The following is a 16,195-nucleotide window of genomic DNA, read 5'->3' as shown; positions in this document are numbered from 1 at the left end:
TAGTAGAGACATGTACAAACTGAATAAGACAATACAGATTATCACATAATTCATGACATACTAAGAGGAGTGAAGGCCCTGCTAACAAGCTTACAGTCTATGAAGATATAGGAGTGACACAAAAGATAAAAAGGTGCTTGTCATGTATGGTCCGGCCATGATTATTATAAACAGGGGAATTCAGATACCATTACATGAACCAGTCATCAGCCAGAATCTGTATAAGTACAGATACAAGGAGCTGTAGAGTGCATGGAGGCTGTGGATACAGATGAGTGAAGGGACCAGATTCTGGAGAAAATTAAGGAAGGGAGAACAGGGCATAGTTAGATTAACCATATTCTGTGGGATAGTGCATTCCAGAGAACTGCTGCAGCACAAGAGAAGTCCTGAAGATGGGGGCAGAAGGTTTTGATTACAGAGGATGCTAGTCTTAGGTAGATAGTTGATTTTACATTTCTGGATTCTGTAGATTTGTGATTTGTATTAAACAAAAAAAAAAAACAACAACAATCCGAGGTGTCAGTATTCTTTAATGAGGACATAGCCCTCATGGTTTGTAATTCCAGTGTGTGATGATTAAATAAATGTTGTGATTAAGGTGCAGTTACTGCAGTATATCACAGATCAATTAATCCACAGTCACACTAGCTATGTATACGGATGTCCCCCAGGCCGATACCCCAGCAGTTGTTTCGGGATGCCTTGGCTTCTGCTGCTTTAGAAGATGCAGGTCATCCTTGTACATTTATCTGTATAGAAATAAATGGTTCGAGGCATGGTCATTAATTTTCCACAAAGCACTCTGCTACTATGCAAGCCAAATAATTTGTCCCTTTTTCCTTTCTGTTAAATTTGGGAATTATGCAATAGATAACAGTCACATATTATCCTGTATATGATATCTGACTTCTGTAATCACTGTATACCATATACCAGTCATATATTATCCTGTATACTGCAGGTGCTATACTATGTGTATAGACATCAGATGATATATAGACTCCTTCATCATATCCTATGAGCTTTATTTATTGTTGTGGAGTTCAATTGTTTCCCATGGTATTTAATGGGTATTTTTAGAAATTACTTTTGTTATGTTTTTATATTTATTTTTAATAAAGGCATTTTTTTATTGCTTCAGTTGTACGTTGTTATTGTGGCTACTAGAATGGGAGTAACACTCAATCAGGTCAAAGAAGTATAGATGCACAAGTTTGATAAAAAGATTTGGAACTTTTATTGAATTATTTAAAAGAAATTTATAAAACACACATAAAGGGGAAGTGAACCAATGAAGGTGCCTGCAGTGCTAGTAACAAGGGTAGTCAATCATTTATTCTGTTCTGATAAACAGAATGTAAATAAAGACAATACAACCTTTCAACTGCAGGTAAGGACAGCTGTATTGTCTTTATTTACATTCTGTTTATCTCTATGCCTGATGATTCCATCTGTTTATCTCTATGCCTGATGATTCCATCTGTTTATCTCTATGCTTGGTGATACCATCTGTATTTTGTGGGCCATGATTGACTTTGCCCTATATTGACACTTGTCTACCACTTGTGGGCTTTATGGCTTCTCTCTATATGACCTATTGACATATTTATAGATATATACTTTCATGGCATTTTGACTACATTTATCTATGCTGGATACTTTAAGGTATGTACTTGTTATCCACTAATGCTTACTAGATGAATGAATTTTGGATACTGATCCTTTTACTTATTTATTTATTTAATTCTTCATGTATTTATCACTGGGTTCATTGATATGATCTCCTTTTGTAAGTCTTGTTAAACAGAATAAATGATTGACTACCCTTGTTACTAGCACTGCAGGCACCTTCATTGGTTCACTTCCCCTTTATGTGTGTTTTATAAATTTCTTTTAAATAATTCAATAAAAGTTCCAAATCTTTTTATCAAACTTGTGCATCTATACTTCTTTGACCTGATTGAGTGTTTGTTGAATAGAAGTATTGTACCAAATAGGCTTTTTACTTTTTGGACTAATAGAATGAAAGTATTAGTAGGATATTTTGCAATTATTGGGCTTTTGTTTTGCAGTATATGACAACGCCCCCCTGAGGAAGCGATAGGTGAAACACGCATCAAGCTGTGGGTGGCTGCCCGATCTCCATCATTTCCACTTGATCACATTTGATTGATCTTTCTCATTGTGTACCTAGTGGGCACTTATGATTTTGGTTACTTAGTCCCACTTTGGTTTATGCCCACTATGGATAAAATGCACATTACTTCTGTTATACTATAACTGGGCTGCAATACTCCTCCTCCTCCTCCTAATCTTTGTGCAGTATCACTTCTAATTGTATATCTATATATTTTTATGCTCTAATAAAGATTGTTATTTTCCATGGATTTTGTATCGTTCGCCTTATCCGCATTGTTATACATAGTGGGGAAATCTGTCTGTCTTAGGGGATATATACAGTAGACATTATCCATTATGGAGTGTATAGGATTGTAGTGTTATAGGATTGTATTTTGCAGTGTATAGTAATATAGGAATGAGGCTTCAGATTCAGGATTGGTTATTACTTTCTATGGACGTCGCTGTATTGTACAGATCTGTAATACTATAGTGTGCAGGGGCCCTGATGCTTTTTAGTCTAATATAAATATTTGTTAAAGTAATCAAATTATACAGATCATTACATTGCTGGAGCTACACAATACATCTCCGTATATTCAGAAGAAAACAGAAGAAACTTACAAAAGTCACCAACAATATAAATAATATAAATTACTACTTAAATAAAATAATCTATGACGATGTGTAATGTGAAGTGTAACCACCAGATCTGATGTTACTATGTAACCATTAGTGTCATTTACATTAGATACAAGGGGGTGGAGCTATTACCACTGACCCCTCCCCCAAATGTAGTGTCCCAGTCCTATATAAAGAGGCCTCTTCCATCTGCTCCTCACTTCTTACCTGTAGTCATACAGAAGCGAGGACCACCATGCAGGCCACTTACCTTCTCCTCCTCTGCTGCGTGACCCCCATATTTTCTGCACCTCGTAAGTCCAGTTCCTTTATCTATTGTCTGATTTCTTACAGCTTCTTAGTATATGTAATAGTTATATCATAATATCTTATGCTCTAGTGGTTTAATCCTGTAAGAATCTAAATCCAACATCAATGTCTTCAATTAATTAAACACTCAAATGCACAATGTTCCATTATATGTATCTATTGTCTGACTTCTTACTGCTTCTTATTATATGTAATATTTGTATGGTAATATCTTATGCTCTATTGTTGTAATCCTGTAAGAATATAAATCCAACATCAATGTGTTCATTTAATTCCACTATTAATTACAGACTCTTCTATGGGGAATCCCTGGGTAGACCTTACTTTGGGCACAGCTTAGGCGGCATTATGTGTCTTTATGTGTGATAGCATTCTTGGACACACCAAGCAGTTAGATATTTCTATCTGTTGATGAATCTTGCTACAAGAACGGCTTCTGCGATTGTCGCCCTCCACATAATGTAGATAGTTTACATTGTGTAACTTATTTTCCAATAATTCTATTGGTCATTACCATAGGTAATAGTAATAGTATATACAGTTATATGAAAAAGTTTGGGCACCCCTATTAATCTTAAGCTTATTGTTTTATAAAAATTGATGTTTTTGCAACAGCTATTTCAGTTTGATATATGGAATAACTGTTGGACACAGTAATGTTTCTGCCTTGAAATGAGGTTTATTGTACTAACAGAAAATGTGCAATCTGCATTCAAACAAAATTTGACATGTGCATAAGTATGGGCACCTCACCAGAAAAGTGACATTAATATTTAGTAGATCCTCCTTTTGCAAAAATAACAGCTTCTAGTCGCTTCCTGTAGCTTTTAATGAGTTCCTGGATCCTGGATGAAGGTATTTTTGACCATTCCTCTTTACAAAACATTTCCAGTTCAGTTAAGTTTGATGGTCGCCGAGCATGGACAGCCCCCTTCAAATGATCCCACAGATGTTCAATGAACATGATGGAACCTCCACCAAATTTTACTGTGGGTAGCAAGTGTTTTTCTTGGAATGCTGTGTTTTTTTGCCGCCATGCATAACGCCTTTTTGTATGACCAAACAACTCAATCTTGGTTTCATCGGTCCACAGGACCTTCTTCCAAAAAGAAATTGGCTTCTCCAAATGTGCTTTTGCATACCTCAGCCGACTCTGTTTGTGGCGTGCTTGCAGAAACGGCTTCTTTCGCATCACTCTCCCATACAGCTTCTCCTTGTGCAAAGTGCGTTGTATAGTTGACCGATGCACAGTGACACCATCTGCAGCAAGTTGATGCTGCAGCTCTCTGGAGGTGGTCTGAGGATTGTCCTTGACTGATCTCACCATTCTTCTTCTCTGCCTTTCTGATGTTTTTCTTGGCCTTCCACTTCTGGCCTTAACAAGAACTGTCCCTGTGTTCTTCCATTTCCTTACTATGTTCCTCACAGTGGAAACTGACAGGTTAAATCTCAGAGACTGCTTTTTGTATCCTTCCCCTGAACAACTATGTTGAATAATCTTTGTTTTCAGATCATTTGACAGTTGTTTTGAGGAGCCTATGATGCCACTCTTCAGAGGAGATTCAAACAGGAGAACAACTTGCAAGTGGCCACTTTAAGTAGCTTTTCTCATGATTGCATACACCTGGCTTTGAAGTTCAAAGCTCAATGAGGTTACAAAACCAAAAAAAGTGCTTTAGTAAGTCAGTAAAATGTAGGTAGGAGTATTTAAAACAAGAAAATGATAAGGGTGCCCATACTTATGCACCTGTCAAATTTTGTTTGAATGCAGATTGCACATTTTCTGTTAGTACAATAAACCTCATTTCAAGGCAGAAACATTACTGTGTCCAACAGTTATTACATATATCAAACTGAAATAGCAGTTGCAAAAACACAAATTTTTATAAAACATTAAGCTTAAGATTAATAGGGGTGCCCAAACTTTTTCATATAACTGTATTGTAATCGTAATAGTATATATTATAATATTTAGAGTATTCTAAACATAATTACTGTATATATTATAGTTTACTGCTAAGAACAAATGTAATAATTTAACAAGTAATTACAAATTTATAATGTGATATATATTAACTTGATGTTCATGTGCACACTATCTATGAAGTGGCATAAGGAACAAAATGGCTGAATTTTTGCATTTCTACCATGGTTGCACATACACCAATGTGATACATTTGCTGCAATTAGTGACATTTTTAAAGACTAGTAAATTCATGCCCTCTCTCTGATAATTTTAATAAATATCCCCAATTGAGCTGTTTTATAATCTAATTCTTCCCAAGTGAATAAACCCCAGCGCGTTGTGTTCCTTAACACACAAAGTTGCTCTTGGATACTAATCTGCTTGTTCTTTTGTAGTTTTAATATTTTTTTGCTGTTTAGTAACTAATTATGAAATTGATGGCTGCTAACTATTGAATTTTTTAGTTTTTGAAGGATCTGGATTAGGATCTGGCGAGGAATTTGTCACAATAATCGGTCAAGATGAAGGATCTGGCATTGTCATCACTCCAGAAGGATCTGGCTCTGTAATCGGTCAAGATCAGGGATCTGGCATTGTCATCACTCCAGAATAAGGATCTGGCTCTGTAATCGGTCAAGATGAAGGATCTGGCATTATCATCACTCCAGAAGAAGGATCTGGCGCTATAATCGGTCAAGATGAGGGATCTGGCATTGTGATCACTCCAGAAGAAGGATCTGGCGACATAATCGGTCAAGATGAAGGATCTGGCATTATCATCACTCCAGAAGAAGGATCTGGCACAATAATCAGTCAAGATGAAGGATCTGGCATTGTCATCACTCCAGAAGAAGGATCTGGCGCAATAGTTGGTCAAGATGAAGGATCTGGCATTGTCATCACTCCAGAAGAAGGATCTGGTGCAACAATTGGTCAAGATGAAGGATCTGGCATAATCATCACTCCAGAAGAAGGATCTGGCACTATAATCGGTCAAGATGAAAGATCTGGTATTGTCATCCCTCCAGAAGAAGGATCTGGCACAAAATAATTGATCAAAATGAAGAATCTGGCATTTCAATCCCTCCAGAAGAAGGATCTGGCACACAATAATTGATCAAAATGAAGGATCTGGCATTTCAATCCCTCCAGAAGAAGGATCAGGCATTAGTTCTTTCTCTAAAAAATAAACTGGTTGAAAATATATACTATTGGGAAACCAGATCACTTTTGAACATTAAGGAGATGCCCCATCACATGTTTGTTAGTGTGATTTCTTCTTTTAGGTGCTTATTTTATGAACTTAATTCCACAAAGCCGAAATAAGGCAAAGTAATCCAACCTGCACTGTATTCATGCATTTATCTTGTGCCTTGTATCCAGTTCACAGTTGAATATCAGTATCTTATATTTTTTTCAATAATAAAAATAACTTTTGCAACATATTTCACTTCATTTCATATGAATTCTATTAATATTACAATGAGAAAATTAATTTAAAAAACTCCATTTGATCTCTGTAAACCAGGGCCGGACTGGGACAAAAAAGCAGCCCTGCAAGACAAACCCCACCAGCCCACATACTGTAACACTCATTACCCCAGATCAGTAAATTTGGCTTTACTTAGTCGTGCCCCTCATCACTCCCTTTAAGGAGTTATTTGATGAGCCACATGTGAATAGTGCAGCAGTGTGTATGATCCACCATAGCCCCACTAACATGGTGCTCTTCAGAGCTCTGGATCTCGGGATTATGGGGGTCTCAGTGGACGGACCCCCAGTGATTGGAAAGTTCTCAGGATAGGGGATACTTGGGATGTTTAAATTAGTTTTCCAATATTTATTCTTATTTTATCATAGGAATATTGAAAATAATAAACCAATATTAACCCAACCAAAGTCTAATGTTGCTTCACGACAACAGGACACAAAAAGTGGTACTGTGCAGTGTATATGTATATACAGGAAACAAGAAGTGGTACTGTGCAGTGTATATATACACGACAGGAGAAGTGGTACTGTGCAGTATATCTATATACAGGAAAGGAGAAGTGGGACTGTGCAGTGTATATAAACAGGAGAAGTGGTACTGTGCAGTGTATATACACAGGACAGGAGAAGTGGTACTGTGCAGGAAAGGAGAAGTGGTACTGTGCAGTGTATATATACAGGACAGGAGGAGTGGTGCTGTGCAGTGTATATATACAGGAAACAAGAAGTGGTACTGTGCAGTGTATATTTACACGACAGGAGAAGTGGTACTGTGCAGTATATATATACAGGAAAGGAGAAGTGGGACTGTGCAGTGTATATATACAGGAGAAGTGGTACTGTGCAGTGTATATACACAGGACAGGAGAAGTGGTACTGTGCAGTATATATATACAGGAAAGGAGAAGTGGTACTGTGCAGTGTATATATACAGGACAGGAGGAGTGGTGCTGTGCAGTGTATATATACAGGAAACAAGAAGTGGTACTGTGCAGTGTATATTTACACGACAGGAGAAGTGGTACTGTGCAGTATATATATACAGGACAGGAGAAGTGGGACTGTGCAGTGTATATATACAGGAGAAGTGGTACTGTGCAGTGTATATATCAGGAGAATTGGTACTGTGCAGTGTATATGTAGCGCCCCGAGGGTTCGGCCGCTACAGGGGTATTGCACCTCAGACCAGAGGTGTGATATTCCACTCCCGGGTAAGGATGGAGTATGGACCAGGGCTCAGTTAGCTGCATACAGCACACACACCCCATTTCCGAGGGACAGCTCAGCGGTGCTCCCACTAGACAGAAGTGCAGGCACGGCCAACTATGTCCCTGTCTGGAGTGGGGAGGGGGGTGGAACACCCAGTGCTGTAGGGGCAGATAGGGGTTGGTTCCTGAGCGTAGATAGGAGCTCATTGGTTGCTGGTCCCCTGGGCTCATGGCTAGAGGGAGGTATAAAAGGTGGGCACCATCTTAGATCTAGGTTCTGTCCAGAGAAGAGAAGACAGGGAGTAGAGGCTCTGTAGGAGCTCTACTCCAGAGTGGGCCTAGTGAGAGGCCGAGGAGGAGAGTGGAGAGAGAGAGAGAGGAGGTGAAGTGGAGCTGAGATTACGTCTCATCCCAGCTCCACGAGAAAGGAACAGAAAAGGAGAAGAAGAGAGAGAGAGAGAAACAGAAGGGCTCAGGAACAAGAAGGTGGAAGGGACCCTAAGAACCCACGAGAATCCAGGGTGCAGGGTCAGGCAGATTAAGGGTACCAGATCCCAAGTTGGTGGAGGAGAAACAACCCTCAGCCAAAGACCGGAGGTCGTGATCATTTATTGGTGCGACACCTCATCAAACCTGCTAGGAAGGCAACATATAGGACAGCGGAGGACGGGGCCCACGTTTAACCGCACAAGTCCGCGGTAGCTGGACAAAAGTGGGTCACTGGTGAGGCAGGCCAGAGAAAGGACAAAAGGGGGTCTTGAGCCATACTCCTGAGCTGTCTGGGGGTTGACCGAGCCCCTCACCTGGTGGACGCAGCACGGCTCGGGCAGTCATTCCCCGCAGAAGTGACTTGGATATTAACTGTGAGTAAAGACCCTGGACTGCAGTACGTTGTCTGTGTGCTTTTTCACTCCTCCGGCATTACCGGTACTGGGACTCTCACCACCATCACTCCCACCATCCACTACACTGCCCTGGGGCCGCACTCTTCCCGTGGGGAGTCACACCATCCCAGCTGCATACATCATCGGCCCCAGCGGTCTGCCCTGCAGCGGCGGTTCCTAATAACCGCAATCCACGGGTGGCGTAGTCGGACATTATCTAAAACATCTAAAAGACTGCCACTGGTCTGACCACCCTGAGCCACGGGACCGGGTCGCCACTACTACCCCCATCGTCTCCCTATTGCCCGGTTCTGAGTGCCCCACGGCCCAGGGGGCGAGTCATATATACACAGGACAGGAGAAGTGGTACTGTGCAGTATACAGTATATACAGGAAAGGAGAAATGGGACTGTGCAGTGTATATATACAGGACTGTGTATATATATATAGTGTATATGTACAGTGTATATATACAGGACTGTATTCAGGACTGTATATATACAGTCTATATATACTGTATATATACAGGTATATATACAGGACTGTATATATACAGGACTGTATATATACTGTATATATGTATATATACAGGTACTGTGCAGTGTATATACTGTATACAGGAGAATTGGTACTTTGCAGTGTATATATACAGTACACAGGACAGGAGGAGTGGTGCTGAGAGTAGCACCTGCCTCCTGAGCTCAAGCACTTCCACGAGGAGGGTCGTCGTCTGCCTCTCTTCTCCCTAGGGAGAGGCAGGCCTACTGGGAGGCCGGCATGGCTTCCCAGCCTCCTATCCCCCGGTCTATGTCGGCGGGGGAGAAGGAGCCTCAACAACCGGCCCAGAAGGGAGTGAGGAGATCGGGAAGGGTGAGGAAGAGTACATCCACCTACTCCAACCCCGAGACTGTTCACCGCCCGCCCAGAGAGGGAGACCGGGGCACCCCAGGCCCCAGGAACAAGAGCCCAGCAAGATCCTGGGGGGAGATGAGCTCTTGCGAGTCCACAAGTTCCTTCTCCTCCCGAGTGGTCGCCACGTTGCGAGAGTACGAGGACGCCGGCAAAGCACTAACCCAGCTGAAAGAGGAGCTGAGGGAGGCCTGGGTCCTGAACACCCGGGCGTCCAACAAGGAAAGACCCGCGACCTCCCAGAGGTTTAAAGCCCTCAGAGACGAGGTGGTCAGGTTAGTGCTCCTCCGGGAGGGGATTGAGAAAAGCGCAGGTCCCTTCCTGGAAAGGTTTAAGAACCAGCGGTGGTTCTCAGAAATGAAGGGGTTAAACACCTCAGGAGAACCGCCAACCGGCGTCCTTAGTGAAGAGGAGGAGGAGGATGAAGAGGTGACTGGAGTTTCAGTTGCTGGAGCCAGTGAGGGGCAGAGCCGGAGCCCAAGTGGTCTCCCTGCAGGGCAGAGGACTCCGACAGCAGAGGCTGGAGTGTTGGGGGAGGAGGAGGAAGGAGGATTGCTGAGGGAGATCCGACTGCTGGAGTTTCCAGTGGACCTGACGCGGTTTTCCTTCGGTGAGAACAAACCAGTGGAGGAGACCAAGAGGAGGAAGAGGAAGACCGGAGGAGCCGCACAGGAGGTGGTGAGTTACAAGTATGTATCAATGTCTGATGTTGTGCCTGCCACCTTCTGTTTAAACCCCACCAAACCTAAAGACACGGGCTCTGCAGTGGGCTCGATGCAGAGGCAAGGTGGGGAGAGAAGAAGGATGTCCGGCGATGCTGCCATCTGTGCAGGGAACAGTGCAGAGGGCGAGGCTGTGGAGGTACTCACAGCGCCGGACATAGGAAGTTCTGTGGAGTTTCCCTCCCTGCCCTCTGCGGCTAAGCCAGTTATCACCGGGGCTGGGGGGGCCGGGAGGGATGTGAAAAACACATCTGTGAGGAACACTGGGCACACTGCTGCGACAGGGGGGCAGTGTGCCCCAGCGCCCAAAAAGGACACTAAGACCCCAAAGTCTGTGGGTGCAGGGCGGGCAGCGGTGCCCAACAAACAGTCTGCCCAGCACAAGGACCAAAATGCTGCAGTAGGGGGGCAGGGCGCTCCAGGAGACGACCTGCAGAAAGCCAGCAGCAACCAAAGGGAAAAGGGTGTGGTGCTGCAGGGAAAGGAGTCCCTGGAAGTGCTCCCCTCCCCCGGCCCAGCAGGTGTGAGTGCAGAGACACCAGACACAAGGGAGGAAGGAATGGAGGTGACTGTGGAAGGTGCAGAGAACAGCAGAGGTAATGGGGTGACAAGTAAAGGGAATGGAAGTAGTGGTGTAGTGAATGATGGGAGTAGTGGTGGAGCAGATGGTGGGAGTAATGGTGGAGCAGATGGTGGGAGTAGTGGTGGAGTGAATGGTGGGAGTAGTGGGAATGGTGGGAGTAGTGGTGTAGCAAATGGTGGGGGTAGTGGTGGAATGAATGCTGGGAGTAGTGGGAATGGTGGGAGTAGTGGTGTAGCAAATGGTGGGGGTAGTGGTGGAATGAATGGTGGGAGTAGTGATGCAGCAAATGGTGGGAGAAGTAGTGGAGTGAATGATGGGAGTAATGGTCCTGCGAATGGTGGGAGTAGTAGTGAAGTGAATGGTGGGAGCAGCACTGGTGTTGGTGGGGGGAAAGTAGGTGCTGGTCCCGCTGCCCCCCCCAGCATTGGCGGGGGCTTCAGCCCAAAGCTATTCAGGAGCTGTCAGTGCTGGGGGTAGTAGTTCGCCCTCGTCTGGTGGCCCTGGGGATGGTGACTTGCAACAGCAGCTCCTGGACGCCCTGAGGAGAGGGGAGAGCTCCATCACTATAGAGGGGAGGGAGGTTGATCTGTCTTTCTGGATAGAGAGACATGGTCTTTCAGCCTTCCGAGATAGAGGGGCAGAGACTGTCTGGTCTCTGTCGACAACGGGGCAGAGGAGTAACCATAGGAACGTGGTCCGTCTCCAGTGGGTAAGCAAGGATGCCTGTCCTGATAGGTGGAAGGTGGTTGAGCTCCTGCTGGGGATGGGCTTTGCGGCATATGACATCTTTGCCTTGATCCATCCCTACGGGACCTCCTACTTCGATGTCAGCTTCATGAGACCGGAGGGCCTTGAGCTTTTCTGGTCTCGCCATGAGCTGGCTCGGAGTCACCCCGAATGGCATGGTCTCTTTCCCCTGGCAATAACCCACCAAGATTCAGTCAGGAAAGTGACCGTTTTGACTAGTAACGAGTCGCTTTCCTGTATGGACATTACGACCTGGGTGAGTCGATACGGAGAGGTCACCAATATTCCCGAAAAGAATCTGAATGGCCATAGTATCTGGTCAGGAGCCTGGACCTTCATGGTGAGATTGAAGGTTTCGGGAAACACTATTACCCATATCCCCTCCTCAACCTTTTTGGGGAGGGATAGGATCTTGATTTTCTACCGGGGGCAGCCTAAGGTCTGTCACAGGTGCGGTAGCCCCACACACTTCAGTGCGCAGTGTACCACCCAGAAATGCGCACTGTGTGGGGACCTTGGTCATCTTGCTGCTGCCTGTCGCAGGATTAGGTGTAACTTGTGTGGTGACCTCGGTCACCCGTTCAGTCGCTCTCCACGTTCCTTCGCCAATGCTGTCCTGAAAGCGGCGAGTGCGGGACAGGCGAAAGCCAGGACTAATCTTGCCGGTGAAGGGACCAGTAGAGGCGGGGAGGCAGGGAACCGGTGAGGAGCAAGCTGCCGCCATCTACCATCAGGCGGCAGGAGCAGCGCCGTGGGGACAGGGGGCAGGGAGTAATGTCCCTAAACTCTGACCCAGGTACTTCACTTGCAGCTGAGGATCCTAAAGACAGTGAATTGAGCGAGGAGGTCAAGAGACTTGAAAGGGAAGAGCGAGAGGACGCCACGTCTTCCCAGGAACCCTCTTCTGGTGACAGTCTAGATGAGGGAGAGGGGGAGTGGTCACAGAAAAAGAAAAAGGGTAACAGGAAAACGGCCAGAGGTAGGAGGGGGACCAGGTCTCGAGCTGCCTCTTTGGAGTGCGACCCCTCTGACTCTCTGGCCGTGATCCAAGCACCATTGGAGGGTTCAGCCGCCCCCCCTCTGGTGGATCTCTCCAACCGGTTCGGGGCTCTCCAGGACCTCCCTCTGCAGGGGGGAAATGGGGACCCGGGGCCGGAGGTTGCGGACAAGGTGGTTGGGGCTCAGGAGATGGCTGGGTCTTCCTCTCGGGGGCAAATACAAAGCCCTCTGGGGGGACGACTAACCCAGGACCACCAGACGGGGGCAAGAATGTATGTAAGGAGAGAATGGACGAGTCTGTTTGTCTTAAGCGCACTAAAAACCCGTCATTATCGGAGGAAGAGGTTGGGACTGTCAGTGGTGGGAAGAAAAAGGCTATCTAATTCAACCATTCATGATGGCGGCACCCACCCCGTTGACGTTGGCAACTATTAATGTTTGCAGCATAAAGTCAGATGCGGCAAGGTACACGGCCTTTCATTTTCTCGGCCAACTTGACGCCGACATTTTATTTTTGCAGGAGACCAGGTTGACCGATATATCAACCTTGCATAAAGCAAGGCGGGAGTGGAGGCATGGGCCCTCCTACTGGTCTCTTGCGGCGGAGCCGTATAGCGGGGTGGCGGTCCTTTTTAAGACCGCAGCGGTTGAATGCAGACGAGTGATCGAATTAGAAATGGGGAGATGCTTGATCCTAGATGTCTCCATGGGGGGACAAGAGCTTCGGCTCATTAACATCTATGGTCCCCAGTCCAAGTGGGACCGCAAATGTCTCTTCCTGAAGATCAAACCTTTTTTATTTTCGAGTCGGCAGGTGGTCTTCGGAGGGGATTTCAACAATGTCACGAGATCCTGTGATAGAGGAGGTTCCGGAGACCGGCTGTCTTATGACTGGGTCGCGTTAAACAGGATAGTGAGTGAGGCTCGCCTGGTGGATGTCCACATCCGGCACAACCCGGGCAACACGGGATTCACCTTTTCTAGAGGTAGTCAGTGCAGGTCTAGGCTAGACAGGTTTTATTTGAAGGAGGAGGCCATCTCTTCACCGTTGTCGGTTGTGGAGGTGGAGTTCTCCGATCACTGTTTGATTATGTTTTCTTGAACGTTACAGAGACTCCTCGGATGGGAAGAGGTTATTGGAAGCTGAATTCGTCACTCCTTGAGGAAGAAGCTGTAAGACGTTCTTTTGAGGAATTATTTCAGAGCCAGGTACCATTGCTGGGCCTAAGTAACACTAAGTCAGAGTGGTGGGAGATGTTCAAAAATCGGGTGGCGAGATTCTTCCGGCAGCTCTCGAACTTCAGAAGCCTGAACAGGGATCGCCTGTATCAGAGCCTGAGAAGGAAACTCGAGCATCTTGTCTTGACTGGAGGTAGCCGCGAGGAGATCTCCAAAGTGAAGTCCTTGCTGAAGAGGTGTCAGTACGATAGGCACGCATCTATGGTTTTCGAGAGGGACTACGGGAAGTACTGCTCGCCCGACCCTTACAGAAACTGTAAGATGTCAGTGAATAGTAAGATAGTGACGGGGCTGGTGGACAGTACGGGGTCCCTGAGAAGGTCCAGGTCAGTGATCTTGGAGGTCGTCAGTTCCTACTACTCGCACCTCTTGGGAAAGAGGGAGCTTGATCGTGACGGGATGTCGGCTTTCCTGACTGAATCTGTTCCTGAGCCAGGGGCTGACCTCTCGCTGGGCGATTTGGCAGAAGCGATCAAAGAAGAGGAAGTGAGACTGGCGATCGATGGGCTTAGGCCCAAAAAGTCGCCAGGTCCGGATGGCTTAACATCCGAGTTCTTTAGGACCTTTAGGGACTCTTTGGTCCCCCTCTTGACTCAGGTGCTTAACGAGTGTCTCTCCTCGGGCACTCTGCCGAGATCGTTAAGGAGGTCAGCTTTGATCATTTTGTCAAAGGGTAAGGATCCGTCACGCATTGAGAACTGGCGTCCCATAGCACTTCTCAATGTGGAAAGGAAGATTTTGGCTAAGATACTTTTCAACAGGCTGGTGAAGTTTGCACCCCGGCTCCTTTCGGAGGTTCAGCACTGTTGCGTTCCTGGCCGTAGCACTTTTAGTGCTGTTCTAGGTGTCCGAGAGGCCGTGGAGCAAGGCAGGGCGGGCCTCTGGAAGGGGTTTTTGCTGACCTTGGATCAGGCAAAAGCCTTTGATCGGGTTAACCACGAGTACCTCTGGTCCACTCTTTTGAGGTATGGTCTGCCTGGAGGGTTTGTGGACAGGCTTAAGACCTTATATGCAGGGGCTGAGACTTTCCCTCTGGTGAATGGGTGGATTGGACGACCTTTCGGGGTAGGATCCGGTGTCCGTCAGGGCTGTCCTCTTAGCCCTTTGCTTTACGCGTTTGCAATCGATCCCTTCCTCAGAAGGATCGATTGTGGACCGTTGGCGGGGGTGCGGATGGGCGGGGCGGCACCGGAGGCTATCCTGAGGGTGGTGGCCTACGCGGACGATGTCACCGTATTTGTTTCTTCGCAAGGGGAGGCAGCGAGTGGAGCGCTACTCGGAGCATCCGGGTCCAAGGTCAACCAGGATAAGTGTGAGAGTCTCTGGCTGGGAGGCGGAGATCCCGGGTTTGATCTTCCGGACACCCTCCCCGAACCCCAAGAACATGCCAAAGTCCTGGGCATCGAATTCGGCCAGGGTGATTACTCCACGAAAAACTGGGAAGGCAGAATCAAAGGTGTCGCCCAAAGAGTGGACCAATGGAGGGGATGTTCTTTCACCCTGAGGGAAAGGGTTGACCTGTGCAAAGCTTTCCTGCTCCCCTTGCTAATCTACCTGGGCAGCGTCTGTGTCTTGCCAGAGCCTCTCTGGACACGGGTCTACAGTCTGTTCTTCCAGATGTTATGGGGTAACAGACTGAACCTAGTCAAGCGGGAGGTCACTTACCACACGAGGAGACTAGGGGGTTTGAATATGGTGAACCCCGTGGTGTTCCTAGTGAACACCTTCTTGAAAGTGAACGTGTCAAACCTCTGGAAAGAGAGGGCTCCTCCGTGGGTATTCTCCTGCAAGGGATGGTTTCAGCCTTTCTTCCAGGAATGGGAGACAGGGGGAAGATTGAAGGATCTTCGCACACCACACGGGCATCTCCCGGCTTATGTTACCCCGGTTCTGAAAATAATCCGCCGGTGGGGTCTGGGAATGTGGGAGGTGAGGTCCCTCCCGAGGAAACTCCTCGATATGAGGGTCTTGGTTTCTCATTTTCAGAGTCCATTGGCCCTCAAAGACTGCCCAAGTCGGGATCTGGAGGTTGGGTTGAGTTTGTTAAATTCTAGCAGGATCCCCGAGAAGTACTGGGACTTGACTTGGCGCTGCTTCCATGGTAAGCTGTATGTGAGGGACAATTTGAAGTACAGGAGCTCCGAGGACAGGAATTGCCCCCGTGAGGCTTGTGCTAACGTGCTGGAAAGCATGGAGCACTTCCTGCTTCATTGTCCCTTTAATACAGAGGTGTACAACAGGGTGGGGACTTCCATTGGTTGGCTGCGGCTGGCTACTCTGTCCTACCCCGGGTGGGCCTATGGAGCGTTCGGAGACCTTGGGAGAAGGGACCGAGACACTTTATTCATAGTCAGCGCAGTGGTCAGGTATTTCAC

Source organism: Phyllobates terribilis, unplaced genomic scaffold, assembly GCF_046119375.1.
Source record: "Phyllobates terribilis strain yellow unplaced genomic scaffold, ASM4611937v1 Scaffold_311__1_contigs__length_2239622, whole genome shotgun sequence".
NCBI classification, from domain to species: Eukaryota; Metazoa; Chordata; class Amphibia; order Anura; family Dendrobatidae; genus Phyllobates; species Phyllobates terribilis.
Note: the sequence above shows the minus strand (reverse complement) of the source record.